The sequence below is a fragment of the Helicoverpa armigera genome, chromosome 27, assembly GCF_030705265.1.
Source record: "Helicoverpa armigera isolate CAAS_96S chromosome 27, ASM3070526v1, whole genome shotgun sequence".
Taxonomy (NCBI): Eukaryota; Metazoa; Arthropoda; class Insecta; order Lepidoptera; family Noctuidae; genus Helicoverpa; species Helicoverpa armigera.
The window spans coordinates 6,161,488-6,178,708 of record NC_087146.1 but is presented as its reverse complement, the minus strand read 5'-3'; the positions used below and the strand labels follow the sequence as shown (position 1 = coordinate 6,178,708).

General features: G+C 36.7%; 1 protein-coding gene across 2 annotated transcripts in view; it reads left to right on the top strand.

Annotated features, from left to right (window-relative positions):
• Window positions 1-1,433: 1,433 nt before the first annotated feature.
• Window positions 1,434-17,221, top strand: part of LOC110374885 (mucin-17) — a 57,007-nt gene continuing 41,219 nt past the window's right edge. Inside the window, exon 1 of one of the 2 annotated variants that reach the window (XM_064041976.1) lies at window positions 1,434-1,587. The gene's annotated coding sequence lies outside the window, so the exon portion shown is untranslated. Of the gene's footprint in view, window positions 1,588-9,006; window positions 9,222-17,221 lie in introns of those variants that run through there. The other variant, XM_064041977.1, reaches the window with a different exon arrangement.

The following is a 17,221-nucleotide window of genomic DNA, read 5'->3' as shown; positions in this document are numbered from 1 at the left end:
TCATTGAACATCCTTGGCAGTCGTTACGGGTAGTCAGAAGCCAGTAAGTCTGACAACCAGTCTTGCCTATAAGTCTTGGTGGGGTTTAGAAGATCAGATAGGCAGTCGCTCCTTGTGGCACACTGATATTCAGCTGCATTCAGTTAGACAGGGAGCCTACCCCAACATAGTAAACAGACTTTGCGGATTGTGTTAATATGCCATTCCTTCTTCTTCTTTTGTGTCGATGACGTGTCTTACAGTGAGACTAGACTACCCACACTTTGTCAGCCCAGTATGCCGCCACAGCGAGAGCACGCCCGGACGCGCTCATTAGCTCCTCCTGCGAACAAGTTTCAGGGCACAGTGGACATGCGAGGAGGTGGGACATGATATGAACTTGATGACGCCAGATAAAAGCCGTTGACATTCGTTATCAGCCATATTAGTCTTCGCTAATATTATTTTTCCAGACCATTGATTAATTATTTTCGTAACAAACACATTGGCATAAGCTGTTAACACCAGTCTTAACGTAAGATAATATTTTATTGTATCTTTATAAATAGGTTGTGGTTTAAACTATTATTATCTACCAAATTAATATAATTTTATGACGCTATAAATATATAAGTTTTACGAGCTAAAGAGATTGTAGTTTGGTGGAACGATCCTAATCGTAAGAACTACTGGTCCGATTTATAGAATTCTCTCAGTGTTAGATAGCCCATTTATCCAGAAAGGATAGCATCTGCCTAGTTTTTCACAACTATGTTGGGGTCGGCTTCCAGTCTAATCGGATGCAGCTGAGTACCAGTGTGCCACAAGGAGCGACTGCTTATCTGACCTCCTCAACCCAGTCACCCGGGCAACCCGATACCCCTTGGTAAGACTATTTGTCAGAATAACTGGCTTCTGACTACCCGTAACGACTGCCAAGTATGTTCAATGACAGCCGAGACCTACAGTTTATCGTGCCCTCGAAAAGACAGTAATTAGTGTCCAAGATGTGTGGTTCGTGGAGTCGTTCCTTTGGTAGGTACGCAAGTGAAACTACGAGCAGAAGCTAGGTCTTAATAACATGACCATTACTTGGGAAAGCTGAAGTAAAACCCCAACTTCAAAATACCTTTCTTATAGGAAATCATCAAATGACTCCTCTCGCTGTGGGTGCAGCGTGAGGGAGTGTCAGACTCTTACTGACTAAAACCCATCATGTTTCTTCTTAAGCACTTTAGCGCCGCGGTAACTCTTTCGAACAATCCCGCAGCCCTTGCAGACTACATACCTAAGTCTAGTTTCTAAACCACGTTACTGAAATAATCATAAAAACGAAATTCTAAATCAGCATCGTCATTACAGATACGAAATGACTTTTGAAAATTATCTTCGACGAAACGCAAACTCCCTGTATAAGGCGATAATTAAAAACGCGCGTATCTGACAGCCAAATGTCGATTATTAAATAACATATGTATTAATTGATATCAGATGTATATATGATTAGCAAACGTGTATACATACCATAAGAAATAATGTACGTTAAAAAATATAAATAATTTTAGTGAAAATAAGTGATTTTTAAGGAGTAATTCAGTTTTGAAGGCGGTGAGTGCTATTCTTTAGTGGTTTAAGGTGTATTTTTATAGTGAGTGACTTATTGACATATCACCTAAGTATATTTAGTGCCCCTAAGTGCCCAAAACAAAAGAAATCCAAATAGTGCTTCAAAAGTGCTCTTAGCATAGAAAATACATAGTTGACTTTGAAACGAGAATTATAAAAAGTCCTTAAGAGATAGTTTGAAGAAAAAATAGTTGACTTTTTTCTTTATAATAAAGACTAATTTCGCGTGATTTGTGCTATCTTACTTCTTTTGTTTATTGGAAATTCTGACGCAACCAAAAAACGAAAAGTGAGTACCTATTTTATAGCAATATCCTTATGTACTTATTGATACCATTTTCCCTAAAATCATAGCATGAGTAAATAATTTTCTTATTGCTCCGTATAGGATAGGGTATTATCCTATCAGTACATTCTTTATAGCCATGTCATCTTTCACACAATCCATCCATCGTTTCTTTGGTCGTCCCCTTCCACTATACTGTGTATTCCTAATTCAGGTAGCTCCCAGGGTATATAATATACCAATTACTTTAATTGGGTAACGGGGATGGCTTGATGAAAATCTTAGAAATAATTATATGTACTACTAATACTTTATGGATTTATTAAAAAGGTGCTGCCATCTTTGCTTTTATAGTAGTATAATAATCTAGAAAAAGACTGTGACAATCTGTTATGCACTTATTTATGTGTTAATCACCAATCAAAAATCAAAGTGTATGTCTCCAAATCAAATCAAAAGGTTTTTATTTCAAATAGGCCTTTGCAGGCTCCTATGAAACGTCACAGTATTTGCACGGTTCCAAAAAGTTGGTCTCATGGAGAAGAGACGGCAAGAAACTCCATCCGTCGTGTGTCCACTTAGTGAATAATTTTGTTTGTTTGTTGGTCTAATCTTAGGAATTATCTTGCCCAGATTAAGGCGTGTCAAATGCCTGTTGGACCTTTCAGTTCTATGGCCAATCAATATTGTTCGTGAAAAAACCATGTGTAGGTACATTATGACGCGCGTCCAAAGGTTGCAATGTCGCGGACATGTTAGTAATGTTCGCACGCAATGTGTTACTGTTTGCTACAGCGAGTACACCACGAGATACATGCCCTGTGCCGAACAGTGTTGCATCAAGGGGAAATTTCACTTTTAGATAGCCAATCTAAGGCTAGTCTTTTAAATATAAAATTCTTGCTTTTGAATACTTTCAGCATTTATCTCTCTTTACTCTTAAGTAGTAATATTATTTGGCATTTGGCAATCATAACACTCATTATCGGTCTACCGCCCTTCACTTTCATAATATTGAAGATATCGTTTGAATGTATGGTTTGTATCGATAATACCTGGCATTTTGCTCTCTCTCTCATTATTATCAGCCTTGTTATCGGTACCTCTTTGCTCAAGAATCCAAGTTATACTAAGCAAGTACATACATACAAACTTAGAAAAGTTGTATCTTTACTTGACCTGGAATCAAACCCACACTCTTTCTTGAGAGCTTGGTTAATTACCCACCGGGCCACCACAATCTTGTGGTTCTTTTTCTACACATAATCATCAAAGAATGAACTTTCTAGAGCTAACAAAAAAAATGCTTATACCTGCTTATCTGATTTTGTGCAGTAACAGATATAGGTACATCATCTGTAGCAAATAACATATACGTCAGGTTTTCTTAAAACTACTACATTTACTGTGAATTATATGAATTTAAATTGACGGTTTTCATCTTCAGTTTTCAAAATACTTAAACAGTTGTTTTAATAAAAATGGGCATTTAAGTTATATCAGTCAACTTGGAATTAGTACCTAATAGAGGGGTCCGTTTCACCCTTTGGATAAGGAACTCCAAAAAAAGTGTTAATTCACAATTAAATCATTTCAAAAAATAAATTTCCCGATCAAATAGCTCGATTCGGATTGATTGTTCTAGATCAATATCAATTGAATAACAACGAATTGTACAATTAGTACAATTCGTTGTTATTTTAATTGACTTATCATAATTAGTTGTCCTACATTTCATGTTTAATTATAAAAAAATATGTTTTTTAAATTGACTATGATCTGATGTGTATCTGTATGCGTAATTCGGCAGTTTTGAACTTTGGTCATAATGCATTTTTAATATGTGTAGGTAAGGGGATGTCCCTAAGAGCGATCATCATCTCCTGAGCCTTGCCAACTATGTTGGGGTCGGCTTCCAGTCTAGCCAGATGCAGCTGAGTACCAGTGTGCCACATGGGGCAAATGCCTATCTTACCTCCTCAACGTAACTTAAAAATGGTCTATACTAACTAACTTTAAACAAATATAAGTAGATCGTTTTCCTGGACGGTTGTACGCAGAACATATTATAGTGCACAAGCATTTGCTTGGACACAGGTGCACTCACTATTCCTTCAATCTCTGCGCGCGATGGGACGGCAATCCGACACCACCGGAGAGAGATCACAAGCAGGACCGACATTTACGTGCTCTCCGATGCACGGGTGTATCAATCACCAACTTGCAGACTCCGGGCTGGTTTGTGATAACTTTATAAAATCTTATACAACACGCGATTTTAAAGTCACATTTTAACCACTATATCTACCTCTACATTATTTGCAAAAACAATTATAATAAGACTAGCCGCTTTCCCGCGGTTTCACCCACGTTCCGTGGGAACTACTGCCTGTACCGGGATAAAATATAGCTTATGTTACTTGGGAAGAATGTAGTTTTCCAACGGTGAAAGAATTTTCAAATCGGTTCAGAAGTTTACCTTTTAGCCGACCCCAACATAGTTGAGAAAAAGTCTCGGAGGATGATGAGTTGAGGACCTTTTAGGGTACAAATAAACATAAAAATGTTTCGTCTTTATTATATTACTGTAGATAAATAAAAAATACTATTACTAGCTAATGCGTAGGCGTAGTAATTTTCCCTAATAATTGCTACTGAGATATGAGCTATGAGTAATTAATATTTTATCTATGATAAAGATATTTTTATCTTTAGCACAATCTTTTCAAATGTTTTTACCGTATAGATCCGGATTGCAATAGTTTTGTAAGAATTCCGGGGTTTTTATTATCATTTATGTGTTGGCTATCTGAGGATAGGCTGCCGGATAAAAAGTAGCCGTTATTTTACTGTCTATGGAAGACAATCTATCCCTTTTGCGGACCTTATCGTATTTCGTTCAGCCGTTGATCCGTAAATACATCAAAACTATATTTACGGAAACTCGAAAACTAAAAAACGTTGAATCATTGAAGAGTTCAGAGCCGGGAAAATGGTTTGATTACGCTTCTCACAACGGTTTCACCCTTCCTTGAGGGAACTTCTTTCTGCATCCAGATAAAAAGTTGCTTATATTCTTATGTATATCAAAGCTATATATTGTGCCCGGGTTGAGGAGGTAAGATAGCCAGTCCCTCCTTGTGGCGCACTGGTACCCAGCTGCATCCGTTTAGACTGGAAGCCGACCCCAACATGGTTGGGAAAAAGGCTCGGAGGATGATGATGATGATCTAAGCTATATATTGTGACGTAAGTATATATTACTGACAAGTTTCATCAAAATCCATACCGTACTTCCTGCCTAAAAGTTGAACAAACATCCAAACTTTAAGATTTTGAAATTCTTGAATAGCTACATCACAAAAACTGAATTATAACAATACAAAGAATTCCCTGACACATGAAAGTTATCAGATAAACTGTAGATAGTAATGATCTTGCTGATATCTGACTGTGACTAATTAATTTAAACTTATAATTATGACATAATACTCAAAGGTATTTGTAGGAACTAGCTGTTGCTGGCGTTTTTATTCGCTTCACGAGGGAACTACTTCTTGCATCATCATCATCTGCCTAGCATTTTCCAAATAATATTGGGGTCGGCTTCCAGCCTTTACAAGATACAGCTGGTAGTTGGATGAGAATCCAGCTACAGGAAGGAAAACTATATCGGCAGCAGGCTACTAAGAAGTAGCCTCTTTCGTAGGTCCTAGACTGTTAGCTACCTTATAGACAGCTGTGTTTCTTGGAAAGTTTTTTCATCGTCGTTAAGTATTTCCAGCCGGGTTGAGAAGGCCAGATAGATAGGCAGTTGTTGCTCCTTGTAGCACACTAATACTCAGCTGCATCCGGTTAGACTGGAAGCTGGCCTCAATATAGTTGGGTTAAAGGAAAAGGTTCAACAGATGATGAGTTTTAATCGACTTCATAGAAGAGGTTTTCAGTTTGACACGTTTCTGTGCGATTATTTCACGTTTTGCTGAACCGATTTTGTAACCGTATTTGTCAGACTTAGGAGAAGGTTTTAACTACATTACAGAATACGTTTTCTTTACACAAAGTTTTATAGCATTAGATATATTCTTACATCATATTATGAGTAACTATAACAAGTACAGTTAGCCACATAGATAAGTAGATAAGCTTCCACATAGTAGTGTTGATGTGTATCTAATTACGAAGTAATCGGACAATCTAGCGTTTGGTTACAGGCTGATGTTTTTCTGTAGGGCGTGTATTTATTTTGTTATTTGGTTTTGCCCGTGACTTTTGTGGTTAAAAGATTTTTATTCTCACCTTCTATCTATGTATATGGGCATATAGGTAACGTATATGTTTAAAATTGCTGTTTTCTTTGATTTTACTTACTTCCTGAGGTAACAACTTCTTAGAAGTGAGAAGTGGCCAATGTGCTTTCTCAGGCTCTAGACTTTATGTATTTAGTTCGTAATTTTGGCGTGAAAACCCGACAGATAGAGTTTCTTGCGCTCTTGTAATACAAGCCCAGTACAGATATAAAAAAGGGAAAAATATGAAGATGGCCTATTTATCTGCAGAAATTATTTGGTATTTTTCTATTTTGTTCAATAACTTCCCTATTTTGAATACAAATTTAGTACCCTACGTAATGGTTAATCAAAGTCAAAGTATTTATTATTTGTAAAACATAGGTATAAAATAAAATATATATCTTAAAATTAAAATAGTGTGTATGGTTTAGACTACGTACTAGAATTAAAATAATAAATTTTTACAATTAAAACTAGAATTAAATATCTAAATTAGTATGATATGCATGGATGAAAAATCCTTCTTATGCATGCTGAATTTCAAATTTATTGTCTACCAAACTTGCATAATAATATAAATTCATTACTTGATAGTACAAAGGTAATGCGATCGGCATTTTCTCAGAATCCAAGTAAATATAACATTGTCATCGGATTATTATTGACAAAGTACCTCAAATCACTGCAAAAGACTTTATAAATGCGCAATAATTTCTATAATACTGAAAAACCAACTTAACTTTGCGGGTGGCGAAAATTGGAACTAAATGAAAATGTACGCATTTTCACATCTCTAAACCGTTCTCCTTAGCAAGCAGCGCCACTGGTATATGTAAAGGTATGTTTGTGTAACTTAGGGTATTATATGAAGTTTCTAAGAAAAACAGATTATTGTGATAAACGATTAGATTTTGGTGGATTTCGTAATTTTTTGTTAACGTGTGTACAGTCAGCGTGAAATGGAATTCAGCTTGTTTAATGACTATTATTGGATTCTATGGAATATGGTAGCGATGAAAAAAAAAAGTTTTGATTTTTGGTACATAAGAGTCTGTTTCAAAACTCATACTTGTATAACAAGTTATTCAATTATTAAGAACAGTATTTATTGTCATTATTAGCTATATCTACCTACGCTTCGTTTTTAAATTAATGAACTTATTAAGAAAGTATGGACAAAATAAGTCTGAAATAAATTTGAATTGAATTAAGAAAGTTACATTTTATTTTCGTTATTTTTACACTCCATCAATAAAACCCTTAAATATAAATAATGCTTAATATGGTGTAGGACCAATAAGGTACTTACGAAAAGTGGTTTATAACTTTTGTCACCGTCTGTACAGTAAATATAATCACAGCAGAACACTAACACATTACTGTCTGATAACACAAGGAAACCGTGATACCGCAGACTTGCTGACGACTTGATATACAGGGTGTTCACTATTTAACATCATCATTTATGTTAGTCTACCCTTTTTACCGACTATTTTGGAGCCGGCTTCTAGTCTAACTGGATTCAGCTGAGTACCTGACATGACTTCCTTAATACATTTAGGTACACGTGCAACGAAATAACTCTTGAAAAGGCTGATCTTTAAAAATTCTGGTTTCCGCATACCCGTAACGACTGACAAGATCCGCAAAGTTAGCGTATTTCCGAAACACGGAGGAACTCGTCTAATATGCTTACATAGATCGTCGACCATCTACAGACCAACCCTGCCAAGAGTTGCTTAACCTGTGACCGATCAGCCCCAGTTACAGTCTTTGTATCGTCCCACTGCTGGGCTGCGGCCTCCTCTCACACGGAGAAGGATTGAGCGTTAATCACCACGCTTGCTCAATGCGAGTTGGTGATTTCAGGCTTTATAGTCCAGGTTTCCTCGAGATATTTTCCTTCACCTTTTTATCAGCCATTGGTGCTTTTTGGCAGCATCATCATATCAGCTTAAATATAATGAAATAATATATTGTGGTGTTCGTAGCTAAGTAGGTAATAGCTGCTTGGGGCGCCCGTTGTCACCTAATACTAGCCTAACCTGGAATCGAACCTGTACCCTTGAACTTAAGTAAAAGGTGTTTTTAAGCTTGATAAGACTTTGCCTGATTACCTACTCATTTTTCCAAAAAGTCGTTCAAAGATAATTATTACGAAAATTTTATAATTTCCTAAACAGATAGAATTATTGAAGCATTATTCATTTTAACCGCGAATGTGCAATCTGATTACGTTATCCTTTATAGTTTTATGATCCTTAATATATATTAAAAAACGTATTTCTGTAGGTTACAATAATAATGATACACGCATACCCACAATCCTAGCGTTTCCCCACTAGTTACTGATACCTAAAAATCATTTCAAACTCAAAATCATTGTTGGCTGAAAAACAACACTTTTTGAACGTCAAAAACAAAAGACAGCCTCCAAGACGCCCACCCTTCACCACTTCCTATGTGTTTGTGCTGGGAAGAAGAAGTGGCGCAACAAACTCCCCTTGTTTTTACAAGTATATTAAATATGTTAGTATTAAGTGTATTAAATATGCACATATGTATATTATTAGTTTATAATATTAAAAGCGAGCAAAATCGATGCCAAAAATGAGTCTCACTCAAAATCCTAAATCAGTTATATAAAAATACAAAGATAATATTTTATTGTTTTAATACCGCAATAAAATACTCGGGGAAAAACAATGTTTTATTTCAATACTTATTGCTTATTAATTTCTTAGAAAATACTGATAAAGATTGCATTGGGAATCGTTGAATAATTTTCTTTCTTTGACTGTCAAAGTGGCTTACAAAATGGTTGACTGACTAAAACTGACCTTTTTTTGGATAGTTAATTTTTGAGTGACTTTATACTTTTTTTTAGTTACTTAGAAGTTAAAAATAAAGAAAAAGTGAGTTACCTTTGTGTGTTAAAATAAGTATTCCAGTGGGTGGTTTTAAAATTGATTAAATACCTACATAAGTGAATAGGTAGTTTGTGAGTTAGCTGACTACCAACTGCTACGGAGAGCAAGGTAAGAAATATTTAGAAAGGGATACGTATCGGAGTAGGTAAACCAGCAATACGTTCGCATTCTAAGGGAACTACTTCCCATATCCAGACATCAAGTAGCCTATGTCCTTTTCCAATTTCTATATTATCTGTGTGCAATAGTTTCCGCGCTTTTCTAACCTCTGTAGACGATGCATCTAAGTCGTGCATTAAACGGTGAGAAGAACTTGATTTGCCTGACTTTCTTCCATCCGAAGAACTGGTTCCATAACTCAGCGTGGGCTGTGTGGAAGTCTCTCAATAGACTATGCTCGCAGGTCTATAAATATGGTGGGTACCACAAACAATGCGGCACCTTCTGTGCTGCCCAGTATGCCCTATGTCTTGTGCTTCTACCAGTGCTTTACAAGGAGCGACCGCCCTATCTGAACTCCTCAACCCAGTTACCCAGGCAACCCAATACCCCTTGGTTAGACTGGTGTCAGCCTTTCTGGCTTCTGACTACCCGTAACGACTACCAAAGATGTTCAATGACAGCCGGGACCTACAGTTTAACGTGCTATCCGAAACACAGTCAGGTGTCTAAGATATACCTAGAAAGTACATACAAACTTAGAAGAGTGCATTGGTACTTGCCTGACCTGGAATCGAACCCGCACCCTCATACTCGAGAGGTTGGTTCTTTGCCAACTAGGCCACCACGACTTGTCATGGTAGAGTAGTTCTGTAAACTTAGATTTTTTTTACGTCATGTCTACCATGACGTGAAAAAAAAACTGAAAAATCTAAGTTTAATTATAAATCGTTTATTTATGTTAAAGTGTTAGAGGCTGTCTTTGAAAGCTTCTGATGTTCTCAAATGGTGTTTGAGTCTAGTGCGGTCTAGGGTTCAATGAACCATACACAATCAAACGCCATCTCTCGAATTATATTTTTAACACGCTTATATTTCCGTTTTAAATTACAAAACGGATGCATAAACTTCAAAAATAAAAATGATACATCATAAATGAAATTAACAAATTTTATACCATTCCGATATGCATCAGTAATATTAAGATATCAATCATTTTATAAGCACTAAAAAACATTAATGTTTTTAGCGTTTTTTTAGATGCAATCAACCGATGTTAATGATAAAATATAATTTTATTAACGCACAAAGAAGCCGCTATTAGTACTATCTCATTTAATGTAATGTATGCTAATTGATATTTGTGTTTATTTAAATTATTTAGAGATGGGATATTTAAAAAATATTAAATTCAAAATGTGCTTCGGATGGCACGTTAAACTGTAGGTCCCGGCTGTTATTGAACATCCTTGGCAGTCGTTACGGGTAATCAGAAGCCAGTAAGTCTGACACCAGTCTTGGCAAGGGGTATTGGGTTGCCCGGGTAACTGGGTTGAGGAGGTCGGATAGGCAGTCGTTCTTTGTAAAGCACAGTACGCAGCTGAATCCGATAAGACTAGAAACCGACCTTAACATAGTTGGGAAAAGGCTCGGTAGATAATGATGATGCATTGAAAAAAAAAACTGTTCAACCCAATACCCCTTGCTAAGACGGTTGCCAGACTTACTGGCTTCAGACTACCCGTAACGACTGCCAAGGATGTTCAATGACAGCCGGGACCTACAGTTTAACGTGCCATCCGAAACACAGCTGCTGTGGTTCTGGCTTTTGAACACCAGTAGCGACTACCAAATCTGTTAAAATTACAGCCAGAATCTACTAATTCAATGCCTTCTTAAAAGTGTTAAACCATATTAACAAACTTATTTTTTAACGCTACAATAAAATAAAACAGTCGCACCTCTAGAATTGTTATCAATTACGAAAAAGTCTTCTAAGAATCAATATTTAAAACCATAGATAAGAATCTCTATGATAAGTCGAATACATTTTGATTTTTACCTTATTATCTTATAGTCATCTTCTTTTAAAGGTAATTGGATTAATTGATTTTATCGCAGTTTACATACAATGAATTTCAATTAAAAATATTTTTTGCATGATAATGCGTTGTCTGAGTACCTTCACGCTTGCTTTTTTGGAGGTATAGACAGATTAAAGATTTTTCGAGAGAGTTCCGCTTCCTTGGTACAAAAATGAGATCAGATAGGCTCCATGTGACACACTGATACTCAGCTGGATCCAGCTGAGTATAGGTTACACTGGAAAACCCCAAGAGAAAAGGCTAGGCAAATGATTGTTCATGAGGTATATTATACACACGTTTTTCCTATCAATTAAGACCACGTTTAATTAATCTTATCACTAGAAATGTTATATTTAAATGATTTCCTATAAACTATGAGTCACATCCGCCTCAGATGATCAAAATGATCAAAATGGCCGAACGATGTAGCATACATTAATTTATAAAAGATATTAATAATAGAATTAATTAATTTAGACGCATAATTTCATAATGTTTTTAATTAATTATGTACTTAATGTATTTATCCTATATCTGATCAGATTTTCATTGACAAGCTTTTTATTGCACTTGTGAATTTTCGTAAAAAGATGCGGCGATTATAGAGTTAGAGTACCTAGGTAGGACCCCTCCCGCTGTGGGTTAGCAACGGTGAGGGAGTGTCAGACTCTTACTGACTAAAAACCGTCGTGTTCCGTCGTAGGCCTTTTATGTACCAGGGCCGCGGTAACTCGCGCGAACAACCCGCAGCCCCGGTCCGTGGTTCCACCTGACTCTTGAGGAAACTTCTTCCAGCGACCGGGTAAAAAGTAGCTTATGTTCCTAGGTATTTTCTCAGGCTCTAGACTCTAGACTATGTACTAAATTGATCGGTTCAGTAGTTTGGATGTGAAAGCTGGACAGACAGACAGTTATTTTCGCATTTATAAGTAAAGATCTACCTATATAAATAAAAATAAAAAGATCTTTATAGTATAAACCTTTTGTTTAAACTGTATCAATCCGTATTTTTTTGGATTATCCAACGTTATCTTTTTATTTATTTACTAGCTTCTGCCAGCGGTTTCACCCGCATCCCGTGGAAACCTCTGCACGAACCCGGATAAAAAGAAAATAGCCTATAGCCTTATTCCTCGATAAATGGGCTATCTAACACTGAAAGATTTTTTCAAATCGGACCAGTAGTTCCTGAGATTAGCGCGTTCAAACAAACAAACAAACTCTTCAGCTTTATAATATTAGTATAGGTCATGCACATTTCGGAATTGGGGAACTCGGGACGGACCAAAAAGTCAATCAATCCTGCGAGTCGGGCTCGTGCGTTAAAGTTTCGTACTGTTTTTTAGTACCGGGTAAAAAAATACAAGTCACGTATAAAAAATAGTATGTATTTTAATTGTTATTTATTTATCTAAACGGCAGTAGTGGGACCCGAAAAAATTTGACAAAAGTCTAGGCAAAAGCAGTATATAAATAAAGTTCTAAGCTTGCAACCCATTATGCAATTACTCTTTGCACTCTTACGCAATTTTATAATTTAAAAGAAATGCGATGAGTCATAAGAAAGCTAATCAATACGTCATCGTTATATTCTGAAATCAGTAGAATTAATGTTCTTACACTATCTTATGCAAGGCTGTTTATTTTCCTTAAAGAAGAAATAGCTTTACCTACGTGACAGATTTTACAAATCCTTTCAATTTTTTAACAGCGGATTTGTAGAACCAATCTATGTACATGCGTTGTTTTGCGAAAAGAGATGATAATAAGATATGAACTGAAACTCAAAAAAGTTTACTCAAATTAGGCTGGTAAATCAACACTTTCGGAATAAAAAAACGCCCACCCTTAACCACTTCCTATGTGGTCTTGCTGGGAAGAAGAAGTGGCGCAACAAACTCCCCAGCAACTTATTATATACTTAGATGATATAAATCGAAATTGATGTGAATATGAATGTGGAAGGATGGAGAGGCAGACGTAGACCGAGGAAAAGATGGATTGATTGCCTGAAAGAGGACATGAAGCAGAAGGGAGTGGATGTAAGTATGACGTCTGACAGAGAGGAATGGAAGGAAAAGACATGTTGCGCCGACCCCAACTGACTTGGGAAAATGATGATGATGATGATGAAATCAAAATTACGTATCTAATTGAAAATCAATGGACAGAAAACTCACCATAGACACGTGTTTATTATATTATTCATACTTATAGATAAAATGCAAATACACAAGTTCAGGTAGGTAAAAAAATACTCGATAAAAATCACCAACAAGTGAATTATATTAACTGTTTATAATCTTAAATCTTTAACTAATAATATTCATTTAGTCAATTAGTTTATCTACTCCAAGTTGTCATTGGTAATTGCTTAGGTAGTCAACTGATAGTCTTGACCGTGACAAAGAAAACTGACATTCATTATGTACCTTACGTTGTATGTGATATAAAAGTTGCATAAAATATTATTGCGTTATATTTTTGTAAATGTAAAAGCTTTGTTTGATGTTTTCACAGAATGTTTTAAATATGAATAGAAAACGTTTATTTGAAAAGAATAACGGTCTAGATTTAATGTTTTACGAATTATAGCGGACCTTGTGATCCTTGAAAACTGCCTCGTTGGTTTAGTAGCCACATAGCATGGCGTCTCGGGTACGATTCACGGGTCGGGCTGAAACCCCTTGTGGGTCTAAGAAATTCTCACAAAACCCGGTTTTAGAACGTTAAAACAAAAGACAGCCCCCAAAATGGCAAAACGCCAACCTTTGTATTTCTGCTTTGACTTCCCCATCAACACATATGTCTATGTTTTTGGTCTTTCACTCCTGTGCCTGGTCATGAAAAGACTGTCTCCGTAAGAGTCGTTGTAGCTACTCAGTAGCAGTCGTTGTTACAATTCCACGTCAGAGGCCGTCAGGTGGATTTGAGAAAACTCTGACACTAGAGCTTGCTAGGTAATTAAACCTGCAGCTCACTCAATAGATTGAAGAAGAAGATAGGTAGGTGTTTGATCATCAAATGACTCCTCCCGCTGTTGGTGCGGCGGAAGAGAGTGTCAAACTTCTACTTACTGAAAACCACATAATATCTATAAATAAAAACAAAATTATTATCTATAAATAAAACCCATTCAAGTTTCTTGTCAATAACAATCAATTTCATGACAAATATTTTCGAAATAAGGTCAAAAAAGCCTTTGCCTTGAATTTGCAATAAAAATACATAACAGTTTATCATGACCACTGTCATTACCACACTATCTATTGTTTCATATTAAATCAGAGCTATTGAGGACATGAAACTTCTACTACTTAATATAATATTATCTATAAATACAATAGTTTGTATGGCTGTATGTCACGCCTTCTAAGAAACATGGTAGTTAAATATACAATACATAGAGACCTAAAAATCATCATCGCCAGCCTTTTTATCGTCCCACTGCTGGGCTGCGGCCTCCTCTCACACGGAGAAGGATTGAGCGTTAATCACCACGCTCGCTCAATGCAGGTTGGTGATTTCAAACTTTGTAATCCAGGTTTCCTCGAGATGTTTTCCTACACTTTTAATCAGTTATTGGTGTCTTATACTTTAGAAAGTACATACAAACTTAGAAAAGTTGCATTGGTACTTGCCTGACCTGGAATCGAACACACTCATACTTGAGAGGTTGGTTCTTTACTTAACCCCGGTGGGAAAATTAAATAAAAAAGCAGACAAAATCACAAGATAAAACTAGTATATTATTAAAATGTTACACTCAAAACGAGTAATCATTTATCTACCAAAGTTACTTAAACCAGTGAATTGTTTAATATATTTTATCTTATGATAAAGTTTCTAAGAAATGTTTTTCGTTTAGGCGGGCTACATTAGTTTTTATCGGATACCAAAGTTATTAAGGACGTGAAATTATTAATAGTTTCATACCGACATTCCATCAAAATATAATGAAAATTAAGTACGCTATATCGCGAGTTCACAGCTAGCATGTGTTCGCGCGGCGGTTGCAGTGTCGCGGACATGTTAGTAATGTTCGCGCGCAATGTGTTACTGTTTGCTACAGCGAGTACACCACGAGATACATGCCCTGTGCCGAACAGTGCCGTGCACCCGTGTAATTGAATTGGAAATAAAATGAAGATTAAATCTGTCAACCTCTTGTTTGAATTGCACGTTTTTCTTATCATTGTTAGTAGTAGACATTAGAAGCTCCTACCGTTTTGTGAGATATTGTGGTAAAACAGTACCTACTTACATACCTTAGTACATATCTCATTATCGTATGCCTAGTCTTTTCCCAACTATGTTCTGGTCGGCTTCCAGTCTAATCTGATGTAGCTGAATACCAGCGCTTACAAGGAGCGACTGCCCTATCTGACCTCCTCAATCCAGTTACCAGCCCTCTTGGTAAGAACTTTTGTCAGACTTTCTGGCTTCAGACCACCTGTCTGTTATTAATGATCTTATCTCAAAGGTTTTAGAGACAGTCCACAAAGATATTCCTAATTAAGGAAAATCCAACAGTACCTTTAATTGCAAAAGTCATTATGACTAGCAAAAATTGACGCAAATAATCAAGCTTAATCATCACTGTATTTTCAAAATATTTAAATAATTAATTAAAGAAAGCGATAACATACTCCAAAGTTCCCGAGAAAACAAGGTATGGCATACCCAGCTTTTTTTTTAACGTCGAAAATCATCAAATGACCCCTCCCGCTGTGGGTGAGCAGTGGTGAGGGAGTGTCAGACTATTACTGACTAAAAACCGTCGTGTTCAGTGTCAGTGTCAGGGCAGACTTAGTGTCGAAGTCAGCTGGATATCCTATCGAGGCTGCGGGATTGTTCGCGCGATTTACCGCAGCCCTGGTATACATAAAAGGCCTACGACGGAACACGACGGTTTTTAGTCAGTAAGAGTCTGACACTCCCTCACCGCTGCTAACCCACAGCGGGAGGGGTCATTTGATGATATTTGACGTCGTAAAAAAGATGTATGCATACTTTGTCATTTGTTCCGCAGACAAAATTCTATGAAAGTCTATGTGCAGTTGGAATCGTGAATTAATTCGCCTTGCGTATCTGTTATCTAGCGCTTCGCTACAGATAGTGGGAGAACCGTCTTATTGAGAGAGGTTTCGACTTGTCGACATACATGACAAAGCAAGAAACTAAAGATTGTAATCACCAACAGCCAAAGTTTGCTTAAATCTGTCTGACATGGCGTAACGTAATAAAATGTGTAGGTATGCTAAGGCGCGAGTCCACAGTTCAAAATTCAAATAGAAAATGGAGTAATAGTCGAAGTTTTTTGTTGCATTCAGACCTATTACAGGTGCGGAAGAAACGTCAATAGCTTTGTGCATGGTTCCAAAGAGTGGGTCTTATGGAGAAGAACCGACAAGAAACTCCACAGACATAGACTTCTTTTAAAAAAGAAGTGTTTACAATATTTTATAGGTTCGCCTACAAAGGTTGCAGTGTCGCGGACATGTTAGTAATGTTCGCGCGCAATGTGTTACTGTTTGCTACAGCGAGTACACCACGAGATACATGCGGTGCCGAACAGTGCCGCATCAAGGGGGAATCTCACCTTAGCAACGAATGCTACTAAGTAATATTCGGGGACGCCCCGGTTTACGTATTTCCCCAGATGAGATAAGTCTAATATTTAGTGATAGGCTGTACCTTTTTCGTGTAAGAATGAATTGCTATTCTGTCTCGCTAAAATGGCTTGACTGATTCAGATTTGGTTTGAAGTTTAAGCATACCCACATACTTACGTATTACAGACTAAACAGTCGGCGGCGGACAGTTGGCCTAATAGTAGTATACATACCTTTTTAAGAACAATTCAATCAAAGGTTTTACAGCCAATTTCTTCATCAAAAGTAAAAGCCAAAGTAATGTCATAAAGTAAAAGTAACGGTCAAATTCGTTTCATCTATTAGTTTTGCTGTTACTTTAGCCTTAAAAAAACGAATTTGACCGTTACTTTCGGGCTGATACCGGCCAAATACCATCGTAGTTATTCATTTCAGTCGCCCCTTGTGGCACACTGGTACTCAGCTG